The 17875-nt window shown below is 40.5% G+C and overlaps 1 long non-coding RNA gene and 1 other non-coding gene across 2 annotated transcripts in view; both read left to right on the forward strand.

Moving 5' to 3' along the window:
• The window catches only part of LOC122216974, a 116416-nt gene that overhangs the window by 38805 nt on the left and 59736 nt on the right, over positions 1–17875 (forward strand). The gene's annotated exons all lie outside the window — the stretch shown is intronic.
• LOC122218858 lies at positions 9057–9244 on the forward strand. Its single transcript, XR_006202166.1, has one exon. It is a non-coding gene; the product is annotated as a U2 spliceosomal RNA (small nuclear RNA).

The raw sequence follows: 17875 nt of genomic DNA on the forward strand, positions 1-17875 counted from the left end.
TTTCACACAAATTAACTACACATACTTTTCAGAAGGAAAACAAGAACTCAAGATAAAAGATTACTTTTTCTAACAAATTTCTGCTTTCACTTTTAAATTGCTAAATGATTTTGCCTTTGGGCTGACATTTTTCATACCTTTTACAATTTTCTAACGGTGAGGTTTTGGCTATTGAGTTGTGAAAGTGTCATTGCAACATATTGAAAGCTGATTCAAAATAGCTACTGTTCATTGTTAAAAATTTTGCACTTGAGTAGAGTTAGAGCTGGAAGGTGTCAGAAGCTTGGTTGGGTTGGAACACATCAACATAATTTTAACATTTTAAATTCAGGGCATTTCCAGGGTTCCCAGCTCACTAGGACAACCTTAACAGATTAGTAATAGTTTATATGGTGTTTAATACAGAGTAGGCACATAGTATTTGTTGTAGGCACATAGTATTTGTTGAATAAACCCTATAGCATGTGTGTGTACAAATGGATATATGTGAGCTACACCTAATGTCTTTCAATGAAATTCAGAATTAGGACATGTCATACAAGTAAAATATTTATAATTACTCAACAGATGAAATGAATAATGATAATGACAATTTTTATTATAAGTGAGTTATTAATAATAATAATAATTATTATTACTAGCTATCAACTTCATTTTTCTCTTCAGCTGTCATCTCCAGCTCAAGTAGTGCCTTCCGGACCTCAGTAAATTGTAGGGAGATGGGAAATCTCTAGGAGTAACCCCCAGGCCCAAACTAAGTCAGGTCACAGAGGGCTGCGTCTTCATCCTCAGAGAGAATAAGGACCAAGCAGGATATTTTCACCAGCTGTACTTGGTCAGGAGAAGAACAAGAAGACAGACCATTCATTATTCATGGATATATTCCAGATATTATGCAGAAGGGACAAATTATGTAAAATTGCAGGTGATGGAAGAAAGCCATTTATATAGGTAACAGAGCATCCTACTTCAACTATACCTAGAAATCCCCAAGAAATTCTCAGCGAATTAAAATTATTTTGACTTGGGAGGAATTTGGAAAAGTTCAAGTGTCAAAGTCACATTGATAGGGAGAGTCTCAATATGTGGCAAACCAGGTACAGTACAAGTGTAGTCTGCCAGGAGAGGCTAACAACAAGATGGCTAAACTTACTTATTTAGATGGAAATATGATCATAGCTGTTTTATAGATTTTAAGTTAGGTTGCTTAGTTACTACTTACTTCTATATTAAATTCCAAGTCAATCTAGGTATGTAGAGATGGTACTCTATAATGGTTAATAATGAATAGTTAAAACATAGTTAATCCACAGATTTAAATTTCAGGGCATGTAGAATTCTCTACTGGCCTATGGAATGTCAAAAATGCTAATAACTGATTTCCTTTGTAATTCTATATATTTTATTTTATGAATTAATCTGTTGGTTTCACCAAACTGTTGAAGAGGTCCCTGACACAGAAATGTTTTTAAAAAACTGAAACCTTAGATTCAGTCTCTTGAAATAACTTCTAAAAATAACATAAATCAGGAAGCCAGTGTTCTATATGCCTTACCTGGGTAGAACTTTGAACTGATGTTCAGATAAGTGATTACCTTTCAAGACAGCATTGGGCTAGATAAGTTGAAGACTTGAGAGAAGCATGAAACAACAAGTTGGTGTGATATAAATTTGGATGGGGAGTCATGGGTTTGCTGTCTGGGGGCAGTTCCCCAATAAACCATAACTTAATTAATTTTCAAAGAAGCTCGAATTTGGACATTAAAGGGAAATTGCAAAAGCTATTAAATTTGGCTCCTGGGTAATAAATGTCTCAACCATGCCTTGTAATATAATACCATGGTCCCTGTTCATTAATAGGGGGAAAATGGTTTGCTTGTTTGGGGACCAAAGAGCTAACTGTCACACATATCCACAGTTGGATGTATAAGAAGAGAAAGGAGATAATGTGAGCTCTATATTTTGATTTTGTTGGCTGACTGAATATTGTATTTTTCACATTTATTGAGCAGCTCTTTGGCCAGGCACGGTGCTAGCTTCTGGGGAGGTTATAAAGATAAATGAGACAGTTTCTTTGAATCAGTACATCACTTGGGCACAGACACAGGTCATTATTTCCTTAGAAGATGAATATTTTGTTAAATGGTGTTGTTATGACTTTAAACAGTTAATTCTAGTTCTACTAACATTTCTTACCATCAGGAAGCAATTGAATTAACTAGTTTTCCTTTCTCCTAGAATTTCTCAGACTGTTAATATTTTCTGTCATACTAAGCACCAAATATGAATTCCCGGAGGAGGGCAACACATAGAGAAGGGGCCTAGTTGAGTTGACAAAGTCATTATTTATCTATGAGAGCTCGCTGAGGGGATCTGGAGGACTCTCTTTACCCAATAGATCTCTCCTAGATTGCCTGAGATAGTTCACATCACTGTATAGCTCTACATCAAAGAACCACTGGATTGATAAGTATTGATTGTACTTCCTAATGGCTCATTGAAAACACCTTCCCTGAGACAGCAGAAGTTTTGCCAAGGTTGGGGTGGATATATAAGACACTATAGGAGGTGCAGTTAAAGCAGATGGAGATGGGCGTCATTGCCTGTAGTATGTGTCATGGAGGCTTTAGGGAAACCTACCAGCAACCTGAGGAAAATCTGACTCATTCCCAAGAGTGACCTCAGAGAGAGACTGCCACGGGAATGACTGTAAGGCAGCTCCCCTCTGACTTGACCCTGTTGTACCCTGGAGAGTCCTCCTGTATGTGGAATCTGGGGGCAAGGGGAAAGTCAAACTCATAGAAACAGAGAGTAGAATGATGATTGCCAGGAGCTAATTGGGGTGGGGAATAGAGAGAAGTTGCTAAAAAGGTACAAACTTTCAGTTATAAGTTAAATAATATCTGAGGGTATAATGTGTAAAATAGTGACTATAGTTGATAATACTGTATTAGTCAATTAAAATTTTCCAAGAGAGTAGAAGTGTTCTTACACACACAGATAAATGTGTGAAAGGGAGGGACCCTTTCAAAAGGTATATGTGTATCAAATCATTATGTTGTATACTAATATATTACAGTTTTGTCAGATATACTTCAATAAAACTGGGGGGAAAAGGGGAATAACTCCTTTCTCTCCAAGTCATGGTCTAGCAGCTTCAGTATAGCTGCTCATGGAAGGAATAGGCCATCCTTCCTCCTTCACCTCAGAGCATCTTCTGGCACTTTCAGTCCCATCTAGGTTCATCGAGGTCATGAGCACAAAAGGAAGCCTAGAGAGAAAAGAGTTATCACTCCTGTGGACTGTAACCTTCTTGATGGCAAGAGATCACATCTGTTCTGCTCATATCCCTTCACTGAACAGTTGTTCATTGAGCACCCACTCTATGGTATGACGATGCCATACATCAGGAAGCCTAAGAACCAAAACCAAAAAAAACCTCACCCTCATCAAGCAGCAAGCAGTCAATAACAAAACCTAATAAATAAGTTTTATTAGATTGAAATAAGTGCCATGGAGAAAAATAGAACAGTTTAAGGGAAGTTGGAAATGCCAGCAAGGAGTTTGTGTGTTTGTGCTCTCTCTGCAATACACAATAGAGTAATATGAGGAAGCCTCACAGAGAAGGTGAAATCTGATGAGACATGATTTGAAGGACTTATGGGAATTAACCACGTGAACATATGGGGGTGGGAGGAGTTTTCCAGGCAGAGGAAAGAGCCAGCACCTAGAGTTGGTAGCATGCCCGGCTCATTAGAGGAAGGGTGCAGAGGCCGGTGTGGCTAGAGGGGAGTGGGCTAGGAGGGGAGGACCAGGAAAAAGTGGTCATAGGAGCCTTGAGGCCACAGTAAGGACTTTAGCTTTTCCAGAGTGAAATGTGCAATCACGGGAGGGCTTTTCACAGAGGTGTGGCATGATTTGAACTTCATTTTTATCAGAATGGTTTGGGTTGTTGTGCTGAGAATAGACTATAGGGAAACACGGTAAATGCTGAAGAGCTGGTGTGGAAGGTGTCTCAATAATCCAGTTGTGACAAGTGCATCATAGCAGGGTGAGAGCAAGGGAGATGGTAGAAAGGGGCCAGACTCTGGATATACTTTGAAGGTGGTGCCCGTAGATTTCCAGTGAATATGAGTAAGAAAAAAAGGGAAGTATTGAGTCTTTAGGTTGGAGCCACTGGGAACGGTTGCCATCAACTGACATGGGGGAAGCAGTCAACAGAGCATGTTTAAGTATGGACACACTGAATTGAAGATGCTGTTTAGATATCTAAATGGAAGTGCTGAATGTGTGTGATTTATGATCTTGAAGGAGTTCAGAACATGCAACTCCAAAATATGCCACATATTGGCTATTTTAAGCTAAAGGCACATGAGTGACAGCAAATACAAGAAAAACACTCTGACCCTCCTTATTTTTCTTAAAAGCAGGACATAAAATTCCTGTATGAAAGATGTCCTCCCTGTACCAAAATAAAAGTATCATTCTTACCATCAAGGATGAGAAGTTGAGATGGAGAATTCTACACAAACAGACCTTGTGAAAATAATTCTCTTCCCTTGGCCTCTGCACATAGTTCAGTCACTTTTCCAGAATTGCTTGTCTGTTCAACCTAATATAAAAAATCAAATAGGTTTTGCCATTTCTTTGATCTTCATTCCTTATGAAGCCTCCCACATTCTGTAAAACTTGTAATAAATGAATTTATATGCCTTTCTCCTGTTGATTTATCCTATGTCAATTTGATTCTCAGGTCAGCCAAAAAGAACCCTAAGAGGGTGAGGTAAAATTTTGCCTCCCCCATTAGTTTCTAGTTTGGGCAATTGTTCAGGCTGGAGAACACCACCAGCCTTAAATTTAAGGTCTGTCTTCCAAGGTCCAATTTTTCTAAGGACTTTCCTCTCCCCCAGGTAACTATTGCAGAAATAGTCACTCTCTTTAGTAGAAACATTAATCTGTAGGGCACCTGGGTGGCTCAGTCGGTGAAGCATCTGACTTCAGCTCAGGTCATGATCTCATGGTCTGTGAGTTCAAGCCCCACATTGGGCTCTGTGCTGACAGCTCAGAGCCTGGAGCTTGCTTTGGATTCTGTGTCTCCCTCTCTCTCTGACCCTCCCCCGTTCATGCTCTGTCTCTCTCTGTCTCAAAAATAAATAAACATTAAAAAAAATTAAAAAAAAGAAACAATCTGTATGATATCACAGAAACGTTAATCTGTATGATATCACAAGACAACACTGTCAAAATACAGCAGAGTAAATCTAATGTGTACAAAAATACAAATTTGTATTTATATATAAATTGGCTGGGTGTGGATGGATGTGTTGGTTGGATGGGTGCCTGTTATAATTTTTACAAGGTCATTGCACAAATAGAAATTAAGGTAGAGCCAAGGAAAATGACACGGGTATTCTCAAACACAGAGGCATACTTTAAGATTTTGCTTAGAATTGCCTTGGAGCAGACTGAGAGACTTACAAACCAGTATCATGAAACCAAAGACCCCTAGGAGGGCCCATGAATTCCTGTGTGACCTGAAAATGTTCCTAGTAATTTAGAAAAGGCAGAGGTGAACATCCAGGTTTGAGATTCTATGATCTTCCTTCTTTTCCAATTTGCTTCATTTATTTTTCTAGAAAATTTGTCCCTGTAGGAGATAGCTTGGCTGTGGGAAGAATTGGTCCCAATAAATTGTAGTAATACTCTACACATCTTTACTTTTTAAAAATGAAAATGCCCTATCCAGTCAAAAATCATGTAGGTCCTTCATACACAATACATTTCTATAAAAGTAATTTAAAAAACATGAAAGAACCACCAATTTGGTGGAGAGTCTTTTTAAATAGCCCCACTAGTTTGTTTATAAATGTGGTTTTCTAGAGACATGCTTGGAATTCTTTGCAAATAAATATTTGCATGATATTTTTGTATAAAGATTAATTTCTCCTGGGATAAAGTGTGTTTTTAGACATATTTTTGTGCTTTGCTTCATACTGCCTTTCAGTGGTATTAGAAATTTATAGAAATATTTCTATTAAATGGAAATTAGTACATTGAGCATGTTATTTTGGTGAACTTGATTTAAAATGTGGGCCAAATTCAAACTGTGGAGTAGGCTGCTTTAAATAATTCACAATAGAGATAGAGGAAGACAAAAATACATCTGGACTGCAGCAGCTTAGCTGGCCATTTTAAGAACTCAGTCTCACTAGTAGCAAAACCACCCTCTTTATGAGATTGTAATTTCTGAGACACAAATACCAAGTTCTACTACATGCATCTGGGAGTGGCTGTTTTTGTGTATGTGTGGAATGTTTTGAAAAAGATAATTCATCTTTTTCCAAAAAGAAACATAAAATCAATTGTTGGACAAGGCTATTTTTACACAAAATATTGTTTTCTCACCTAACTAGGAAAGGACATTTAAAAATTTTTGCACTCGGGTGCCTGGGTGGCTCAGTCGGTTAAGTGTCTGACTTTGGCCCAGGTCACGATCTTGTGAGTGTGTGAGTTCATGAGTTCAAGTGCCACATTGGGCTCTGTGCTGACAGCTTGGAGCCTGGAGCTTGCTTTGGATTCTGCGTCGCCCTCTCTCTCTCTCTCTCTCTCTCTGCCCTGCCCGCACTCAAGCTCTGTCTCTCTCTTTCTCTCTCTCTCAAAAATAAACATTACAAAAAATTTAAAAATTTTTTCGCATTGGAACCTCTTTGTTTCTCTTCTGCCCTGACCTTTGTTTTCATCATAGTTATCATCAATATTTTTTTTTATTTGGCCTGATGCTTTATATTATTTAAAATATTTTATATTAGGGGCGCCTGGGTGGCTCAGTTGGTTAAGCGTCCGATTTCGGTTCAGGTCATGATCTCATGAGTTTCTGAGTTCGAGCCCTGCATTGGGCTCTGTGCTGACAGCTCAGAACCTGGAGCCTGCTTCAGATTCTGTGTCCCCCCCACTGTCTTTGCCCCTCCCCTGCTCGTGCTCTGTCTCGCTCTATCTCTCAAAAGTAAATAAATGTTAAAAAAAACACTTTCAATATTTTATATTTATTTCCGGACATTCTACTTCTTGTTGTATCATGTTTTTGTTGTTGTTGTTTTGTTTTGTTTTACTATATGTTGAATTGAATGTTATGAGGGAAACAAAACTGGCACACTAAATAGGTCTCGGGACTGTATTTATCCAAGTACAGCAATCAGAACAACAAATTCAGGTAATAAGTGATTAGATTTGAACTTTAACATCATTTAAAATGTTTCTGATTGTGGCTTTAGCCTATAGAAGTTTTAATTCCTAAAATCCATGGCTGTTTGAATAGGATCTGGTGTCCTGAATAGGAAAACAGTACTGCTACATACATACATAAATAGACGCCAAGGTAAGGTCTGTGCTCTGGCCGAGCGTAGTGCCAGAGTGAATGTTGCTAATATCATGAAGCTCATCCTAGCATAAAGATGAGTGTAAGTGAGGAGTATGTTTTTCAAAGAAAACCAGGTCTAAGGAATGATTTCTCACCACGAATTAAGCTTAATTAAGCTCGGCTTTCTTCCTAGAACTTGATGACCTTAAAAACATCCTCCTGACTCCTTTAGGGGGTCAGACTTCTTCAGGCTTCTCCTTCAGGCCAGTTTGGCATCAGGCTTCCATAGTTCTGGGTTCTTCGTAACAGAGTGGGAGTTCTGTGATGACTCAAACTGCTCAGTTAGCAATTGCACGATTATAATGCATCTTTCCAAATTGTTCTTCTTTCCACTAGAATAAAGAAAAACTACTACAAGGAAGACAAAGTTGTACCACTTCCCCTTTTCCCCACTCTTCTCTTTTCCTTTTTTGTTCTGCTTCAGGTAAGGCACAAGAAGTACCTATATCACGGTCCTGGGGGAGGGGAGAATAAGGACCTAAAGAAAATCCAGAGACCCTTCCTGTCCCATAAACAGCATGCCGTCTGCAAACTTCATCTCCTTGAAGTGTGTTACTCCAGATGGCAGGGCTCAGCCCTGCTCCCTGTTTCTATCTTATATCCCACCACATAATGTGTTGAGTGATGTGTTTAAACAGGAAATCAAATGTTTGAGGACATCTAACAAAGGCGTCTTTTGCTTGTTGGTTTGATGGCAGGTTAAAAGAAATCATTTGTTTTACATATTTCTTTGGAGTTCTGGGCATAATTACCCGAGTATATGCCAGGCGCCAATTGCACTGGCAGCATAAAGGTGGTCTTACTGTTGTGTCAGGGCACATGTGTGGTTTGCTAGTTGATGACACCTCTATATCATTCCTCTGATTGGTGAAATTACAACTAATTCTTTAAGCTCCATGCTTTAGGGAGATGAAAAGTCCTGTTCGGTCAGCAGGGGTTGAGGGGTTTCTGGCTAGCAAGGCAAGCTCAAGTCAAGAGGAATGGAGGCAAGTTAGCTGGAGATGCTGTGCATGGCTCCATTCTCACTAGTGACCACGGTCCTTATTTTAAGGATCAACAAGGACCAACTACCTCTGCAACCTCCCTGCTCCCTGAGCAGAAGTGATGCCGGAAGGGGAGGTCTGGTGGGTGGGGATGAATTTGCTGGCCTGTGAAACTCTTCAGCGAGGGTAAGGATGCAAGATAGGAGACCCACGTGGTGGGGATTGCCTGGTGGGGCCTTCACCTGTCTCGCTTGTTCTGGCCTCATGCCCAGCACCTCGATGAGACAGTGAGGTGTCTGTGCTGAGATGGCTATGTTCTGATATGAACCTCCCACGGACTGAACATCTGGATTCCCCTGTCACATTTACAGCATCCTGAGGACACAAGTTACTCTCAGAGGGCAGTGTGTACTGTCAGTGGGAAATGTTCCCTTACAATTTGTCAGGAAATGAGACAATGGCCGTAACACTGTAATAAGGAGACAGAGAACACTCTTCACCTCGGCCAAAGCTTCCTAATATGTTCCTTAAAGTACATACTCTGATTTTCATTAATTCTCTTTATGTAGGCAGAGGTTGGAATTCTTTCTCTGCAGACAATGCCTTATTGCGCCCACAGCTTTGGAAAACTTTCACCTTTTCAGTTGTTCCTGTGGATCGCTTCTCAGCCTTTTGGCTAAGATCAAGTGTAGTATCTTTTCTTGTCAGTTTAGTATATGACACGTCCTCTATGGAGGACAATATATTGCATTTTTGGAGCAGGGAGAAGGAATAGGAGAGCTTGCTCTGTCTGCTGCACACATTGTCCTTGTATTGCACTACCTTCAGGAACGTTGCACCCCCTCAAGGGAAATACCCAGGTGTCTGAAGTCAGCTTGAGAGCTGGTGAGGGGGGCGTTAATCTGAGATTGTGTCTGCTAGATGCTTCTGCCTTGGAGTGTCTGGGCAGGTGGCTTGTTCCTGGTTTCCCAGAGGCGTAGACCTGTCCCCATCAGGGACAGGTAGCTCTGGTTGTGTTGACTGACTGTGGTGGTTCTGGAGGAAAATTCCTTAGAGTGTCTCTAGGCTGTGTGCCTGATGGAGGCACAGCAAGGGCTGTGTGCCTACAACTAGGGTCAGCCAAAGACGGTCCAGATGGTAATACAGGAATACGTGGAATGTGTTGTTGGTCTTCCTACACACTACCAACATGCATACAAGTATAATTATGCCAACAGTGAAAAATAAATCAATTGTTCATGTGGATTATGAAAGTGAGAGAATTTTGATGACAGACCTTGCCAAAAACGAAGATTCAGTTATTTCCCCTCATGCTCTCATCCTGCCCTGATCCCAGAAAGGGAATGAGACCCACTACCTGTGTTCAGGAGGCATGTTCTCCAAATGAACATATTTTCCTAAAATGGCTTTCTTTCCCTGGATAATTACGCTGATCTTCGTAATGATGGATGGCTGACATACAATGGCAAAGGAAGGGGATATCATGGAGATATAAATGCAGAGATGACTGCATGTCAGATTGTATGTAGTATTCATTGATTTTAAGAAAGCAAAACACTCATCTGTATTAATGCCTCCTCGTTTCAACTATCCACTAGCTTAAGGTACTTCATTCTGTTTTATTTTCAATTGACTTTGTCTTTCAGGAGAACTATTAGGTGAAGAAAGGAAAGAACGGGAATGGGAGAGGAAAAGGCCTCCTGATTTAAGTGTAATAGACCCCAGAGCTGGCACCATGTGTTGGTTCACAGCTTCCACTTTTGCTCTGAATCTTCCCTCTGCCCATTCTTGGTTATGTGACTTTGAACCACTTCCTTCACCAGTAGTGCCATTAGAAGACTGAAGAGGGGGTGGGGAGCATTACCCAGAAGTAAAAATGTGAAGTCAGGGCCTAGAATAGACTGGTCACTTAGCATATGTGTGTAGGATGAATGAAGTGATGCACAGTATAAGGCATCTAAGTCTGGAGTGAGGATAGTGCTCTGCAGAGGTTAACCGAGGGAAGATTTGGAGATGGTGGTGGTGGGGCCAGCTTATACAGAGCCTTACTGATACTTCTACAAGGCCAGCTGACTTGAAAGCGGAACAAGATGGGAGATGCTAATATTAAAAATTTAGGGCAAAAAGAGGCCAAATCTTTCTCTGTCTGTGCGCAGAGGCCCTAGCGTGTAATATGTTACAAGTATGTACAACTCCTTCCCCACACTTCTTGATCATTCATACCTGTACTCCAGCCAACAACCAGGTTCCTGTGGGCAGCAGAGAGGCCCGTCATTAAAAATACATATTGTTTGCATTTTTTACTGTAAGTCTAAGTTTTAAGATAAAGTTTAGATAAAGATATAAGATATATCTTAAGATATCTTAAGATATCAAGAATATTATTTTTAATAAAGAAAAGAGAATCAAGTTTCAACTAGATGTCATATTTTGTAGAGTTACTTCATCTCTGTTTCGTAAGTGGTCATCAAGAGTTGGAGCTTGAGTTGTGTGTGTTTCCCAGGTGTATTTTGATGTTGTTATCCAGCAGATTGGGGTGAAAGGAGTAGGAGAAAAAGCAACCACCAGGGGGAGAAGAAAGGAAGAAAAGGTTCCTTTTATCCCCCAGACACCTGGGAATTGCTGAGTACAAGAAAAATATTACTGCTTCCTTAAAATGAAGACTGGAAAGGAAAACAAGAGTTTTACTTTAGAAACATTCTTTTTTAAAATACAAAGTGATGAGATTATTTGCCAGATTATATGGGGTCAGTAGAAAAGTTGCCCCCATAACCAGGTCTGAAAAGAAACCCAAGGATTTGGGGTGAGAAAGTGGAAAGCAAAGAAGTCATGGTGTTTTGACTTTGGGTTAAAGGAAGGGAAGATCCACAATTGAGGTGTGATTCAGGGAGGTGAGGCATCAGAAGGCCACCAACTAGAAAGCTGGCTTCTTTGCAGAGCAGGAACTTGGCAGGAGTTAATGGTGATGTGGACATACTATCTTATCTCCCGCAGAGAAAGCCTCTGGCTCTGAGCTTAATTGTTTTGGCAAGGAAGAATCAGGAAGCTTATGAGCTTATAGCTTTGCTGGGCTGTTGCTCTACCTATTTGGAAGATAAACAACCCCAAAGCTCTCCACCACTCTTTAACCTAAAGAAGGATTACCCAGATGGATGAGTATTGTTAAACCGAAAATGAGAGCAGGAACACATCCACTATAGAAAGAGCTAATAGCTTGCTTAGACAGCGGGATATCTGGAGAAACTAAATCCCAGGCCAGAACATCACCTTGAGGAGTTTGGGGAGGGGGAGGATTTGTAATTTTTGTGCAGTGAGGGACTATAAGTGATCCCCTCAGCAATTATCTGGGAAATAATCCTAAAACACAAAACATACCGTTGTCTTGTATGTAATGTCTTTATCATCTACTACTTGGTCAACCAAAGGTGTGGAACAACATTAGGTGGTTTTGAAAGGGATATGTCCAAAGTAAAGATAGCATTTCTAAAGAGATATGGCCCAGGGTGACAGAATGAGCATGGCATGGGGGACCAAAAATGGGGGTTTAAATCTGAAATCTTTATCTTGCTTCCTTTGTGATCTTAGACAAGTTGTTTACCCTCTCTGATCTCTAGTTTTTTTCATTTGGGGGTAAGGACAACCTCTGAGCTGTTTTGTGGTGAGCATTAAATGAGATAGCGCTATGAATGTCCCAGACTCAGAATAGATAGCTGATAAATTGTATAACTTCCGACACCGTTTGTAGGAGCTTGGAACATAATCTCAATCCCCAGATGTTCAGATGTTCTAAAATGATTTCGTTTTTCTCTTCTTAGGTATAGAATTGGGAGGTGGGGACAAGGAAAAGGTAATAGGTTCTGTGTCCCTGGCTTTAGAGAAGTATCTTAAAATAAACCATTGAGGTCTCAGTTTAAAAGATAAAATTCAGGAATGTGTTCTCTGCCATCCTTGATGTTAGCTTGCTCTGTTTCACTGTATCCATCTCTAAAATGGGACTATTATTACAGTTATGAATAGTTTACAACAGAGAACAATGTCTTTTCAGTGTCATAAGACTCTTCTATTTCAAACTCTTCTATATTTATCTTGAGCACTCAAGAACATGAAAGGTTTCAAAATATTCCACTGAAAAGACCAGGTTTTCTCCTGCGATAGAAATGTGGGACAAGGTATATTCAAGTGGTAAATCAGTGACACCCAGTGGCTGCTGCCTTTATATTTACCTTTTTTATTTTCAGTTTAACTTTGTAAGGCTCTGTCTCAGAACAAATGAAGAAGGTGATGAGAATATGAAAGTCATAGCTGCTTTTGAAGAAGAGTTTCTCAGCAGTGACATGGGTTTTCTAGGACATGGGAACAACCTAACAGCAACACAAAAAATAAAAAGAATGGTGGAAGGTAGGGAAACAGTTCTGGGAATTTCCTGCCCCATCATTTCGCATTTTATTAAAGAGCATACTCAAGCTTTCCTGTTACTGATGGATTTTGCAAGAAACTTTCCCACCACCGAAGTGGCATGTCATCTTCTTGGATTCCAGCTACATTCTAGTCTGTTGAACACAGTTGGGGACATTTCCCTAGAAATTAGACTTCTGAGGTGTCTAAAAACTTAACTGGAGGTTTAATCCAAAGCCTCCCCCACCCACTCCAAAGCTCCTCTATGACATAGTAATTGTGGTGGGGTTCAAGATCCCCCCACACTTGAGGTTGAGTAAAAGCAACCATAATGGCACATAGCTGGGCTCAAATCCCAGCTGGTACACTCTGTTAATTAGATGCTTGGGCCACTTACAACTTCGTAAGAGCCCTTATGTTTTTATCTGTACAATGAGGTTTATGACACCTGACACATAGGTTGTCATGGGGTTTTAGAGAAATAACATAACTAAAGTGATGAGTATATAGCAGGCGCTTGATGAAAAGCAATCAGCCTTGTCCTTTTTTATCAGCCAAGGTTCTCTGTCAGCCTAGGTACAAGACAGCTTCTGACCAAAACCCTTCTCTGAAACTGGATGAGTACTTTTTAGGTGCTCCATGATCTGAGTCTTCTGTCAGGGGACAGCGTGGGTGGATAAGCACTCATTATCTTTCTTTGTCATTAGCAGGTAGGACTGTTTTTCATATAGGACCAGTGCTGCTAAAGTACTTTGGGTTTCTTGGATGAAAGTCTCTCTTCTATCGCATTATAAAATTGTTAGCTGATAACTTACATTGTAAGGATTAGTATTTTTCCCACATAAAACCTTCAGGAGGTTATCAGAGCACAGGGATATAGTAAGTAAGGTAATTTGGTATCACAGTTCATAAAGGATTCCACAGAAGGTTCGTTAAAACAGAAGACTCTCATTCTTGGTTGCTGCTCCTTTTAATTGCCTCATAAATATTTTCAAAGGACAGGTTATTAAACTATGTAACTAGAAATGTAATTGTCAGTAAAATTTACAAAAGATGGTCTTTTTTCATTTTCTTTATATTGAATATGTGAAATGGTTAAGATGCCAGGCCTTGTGGTCAGACTTGAATTTGAATCTGAGCTTTTCCACCTTCTGGTTTACTTAGATTCTCTAGGCTTCAGTTCCATCATCTGTAGAACAAGGATGATAATGTCTGCCTCACGGGATAGTTGAGAAAAGTAAAGGAGAGCAAGTCTGGAAAACATTTAGCATCTGACACATAGTAAGTGCTCGATACGAAAAGGGAGGGTGGGGATGCCAAGAGCAGTGGCACTTAACTTTATCTGATTCCAGCCTCTTTAGATGACAAATATTTTTATTCCCTCTTTATTATCTTAAAATTAAATTTTAAGTTCACATAAGCTATCTTCTCCATTCTTCCGACAGCAGTGTAGAGCTCCAATTGAAACAGCAGGGAGAAATAGGAAAAAGAATCAGACTTACAATGCATTTCATATGCAGCTTGGCTACCACTGCACCCTGGATGCTGTGCCTCCACAACCGCCCTGGGGGTGACAGCTAACCATGCAGAGCCACGTAGCAGCATGACTTACGTGCTGTGAGTAGTACTGCTCTTGGCGACTTTTTGAAATAGTGACAAACTCTTTGTAATATTTCAAACAAGGCAAAGAATGATCTCTCCTCACTTAGGTGTTAAGTTGCATTACTGGTAATTTGATGTTGGTTTATGTAAATTAAATATATAGTTTATATTTAAACCATGCAGAGATGTGGCTGGAATTAGGTTTTAAGCTCAGAAGATTATAAACACATTTTCCCCCTGTACACACTTTGGACAGAATGATTTTTCGCTATGGGACTGCCTCCTTTGTTACAGGATGATGATCATCCTTGACCTCATTCTACTAAATGCCGGTAACTCACCTTCCCGATTTTTGTGACAACATAAATAACCCCACAGTTTTCCCAACTGCCTTCTAGTGGGCCATTCTACCTTCACTAAGAACCAGTGGCCTAGAGGGGTGCCTTGGTAGCTTAGTTGGTTGGTTAAGCACTGACTCTTGACTTCACCTCAGGTCATGATCTCATGGTTCGTGGATTCGAGCCCTGCATTGGGCTCTGTGCTGGCAGCATGAGCCTGCTTGGGATTCTCTCTCTCTCTCCTTCTCACTCTGTTGCTCCTCTGCTTGTGCTCCTTCTCTCTCAAAATAAAATAAACAACGAACCAATGGCATAGAGAGGCATGAATCTCAAAGCTGATTTTCCTAACTTCTCTTTGTAAGCCAGGCTGTGGGGAGCTCAAGACTGAGGAAGGGGTGAGGGATCCCTCTGGAGCCTCTTTTATAAAGGCACTGAACTCATTCATGAGGGCTCTACCTTCATGATCTAAGGAACTCCAGAGGCCTCACGTCCTAACTTCATCATCTTGGGAGTTAGGATTTTGGCATATGAATTTTGGAGGTGGTTTGGGGGAACACAAACATTCAATCTGCAGAAAGCCCCACAGGCCAGTAGCCAGTGGAGCTCCAGTGGGCCAAGGGTCAAGGTGATGACCCCACAGCAGAGCAGAAAGCCCAGCCAAGGGCAAAGGAAGGTGAGGCAGAGACTCTGATGTTTCTGTAGCACACGTGAAAGGCAAACTGAAGCCTGGAACATGGACTGGCTCCACAGAATCCTAAATGTGAAGCCTGAAAACAATACAGTTTTCCCATAGAAGATGCTGCAAGAAGCCCAGAGATGAAGTCCTCACAACTCAGTGTTTACATCCAGCCTGAGTAAGTCACTATACCTAACAGTCCATGAAGATGTAGAGGATGCCACCTGGTTCCATGGACCACCTGTGCCCTCTGTCACCATATGATCATGTAGGCCACATTCCTTGCTAATAAAACCAGAGATGATCTAGAGTGACATTTGAGACTGACCTTGACCTGAAAAGATAAGGCATTTACTTAACGGGTAGTTTTAGGTATTATGCCAGACCAAGGTTGACTAAGGTCCCCTCCAGAGATCTATGAAAAAGAGACTCAGTTAAAGGGGGAAGTGGAAATCTGTAGTTTCTTTACATATGATTGTAGTGTGAATAAATTTGCGATCCTTCTGTGCTGTTACTAACCAGGAGTTTACCCCCCAGGATCTAGACATTACACATTGATAATGTGGGTTTGGTGCGAGATGGCTCTGCTTATGTATCATATTGTATGAAGCCTAATTCATGTTTAGGCTTAGTATTAACCTTGTTAACCAACAGAAGGAGCTCAGTAATTTCCAGAAGAGGAAAAAATATTCCTGTTATCACTTTATTGTGGAGAAAGAAAGAAAGAGGAAAGAAAGCAAGAAAAAGAGAGAGAGAGGAAGGAAGGAAAGAGAGGGAGGGAGGAAGGAAGAAAGAAAAAGAAGAGAAAAGAAAGAAAAGAAAGAAAAAGAGGAAGGAAGGAAAGAGAGAGGGAGGGAAGAAGGAAGGAAGAAAGGGAAAGAAAAAGAGAGGAAGGAAGGAGAGAGGGAGGGAAGAAGGAAGGAAGGAAGGAAAGAGAGAGAGGGAGGGAGGAAGGAAGAAAGAAAGAGAAAGAAAAGAAAGAAAGAAAGGAATGACAAAAAGAAAAGAAGGAAGAAAGGGAAACACCCAGTTCTTCAGTTTTCACACATCCTCCTGTCTCTGGATGAGGCACAGCCCTGACTAGGGAGCCAGGAGGAGAGTAGCGCTGGTTCTCATGATGGTGCCTCATACTGTCTTCACCAGTTCAGTTCTCAGAAAACCCCTCTGTGCATGTGTGTCTCCCAGCGCATGTGCATGTGCTGACCTTCCATGGTTGTAATTAGGTCCTTAGTGGGTCGGGAAGGGTATGGAGACACCAGCAAATACAGCAGTTGTGAGTGGGTGGGAGACTGAGTCCTGAAGGTGGGAGAGGACTAAGATATGAGTTAAATTGATGCCAGAACCTTGAGTTTTGTTATTAATAGTGTTTTCTTTCTCAGAAGTGGCTGGCTGGCTGGGCAGTTCCTTGACTCTGTGCTGTTTTTTCTAACCCCCGCTCTTGCTAAATCACTTGATTTCTTCTGGCTTGTGCCCTCTTTGCCTCTTCCTGGCAAGCTCCGGGGCTGATTTCCAACCACTTCCCATTACGGGCACCCTCTTACAGGGTTACTTTAGGTCATAGAGTTGATTTTTCTCTTCACAGTTTTTTTAGCTACCGTTATCCTACGTGGCTCTTGAAAAGCCACCAGAAATAGAAATGTTTAAAAAATACATGTGCATATAGAGGGGGGAAATCATAAATCTGAATAAAATGTAATGACTTAAAAATGTTTGTTGAAACAAAGTTAAAAAAAAAAGGAGGCAAAAAAACCAACAAAACCCTGAAGAAACTACATGGTCCAAATTATATAACGATATAGTTATAGATGAATGTTTATACATTCAAATGTATGGAAAAAACTGTAATAACAACATAAAACCTGGAAGGAAATATAACAAAATGTTTCTAGGAATCTACCTCTATGTGGTAAGATTATAAGTAATTTTAACTGTTTTCCTTAACATTTTCTTCACTTTCAAATATTCTCTAACAGGCATGTTTAAGTTTTTTTCTTTAAAGTTTATTTATTTATCTTGAGAGAGAGAGAAAGAGAGAGAGAGAGAGACCAGGGGAGGGAGAGAGAGAGAGGGAGAGAGAGAGAATCCCAAGCAGGATCCATGCTGTCAGTGCAGAGCCCAATGCAGGGCTTGATCTCACAAACGTGAGATCATGACCTGAGCTGAAATCAAGAGCCTGATGCTCAATCGACTGAGCCACCCAGATGCCCCAGCATATATCAATTTTATAGCAGGAAAAACTATTTTAAAACCACCAGCTATTTTTTTGTTTCATACCAGCCAGTATATACTTTTTTCTAAAATGACAATAGATGTGTGTGAGTGTTGGTGGATGGAGGGTGTAACATAGGAAGAGGAAAATACTGTTTTCATAAACAAGTGAATTTATGCTGTTGTCTTAGACATAAAGTACTTTACTTGAATTGCCTGAAACTTTTCACTTACAAAGGTAGTGAACATTGGTTGG

The sequence above is a fragment of the Panthera leo genome, chromosome B1 (genome assembly GCF_018350215.1).
Source record: "Panthera leo isolate Ple1 chromosome B1, P.leo_Ple1_pat1.1, whole genome shotgun sequence".
Classification (NCBI taxonomy): Eukaryota; Metazoa; Chordata; class Mammalia; order Carnivora; family Felidae; genus Panthera; species Panthera leo.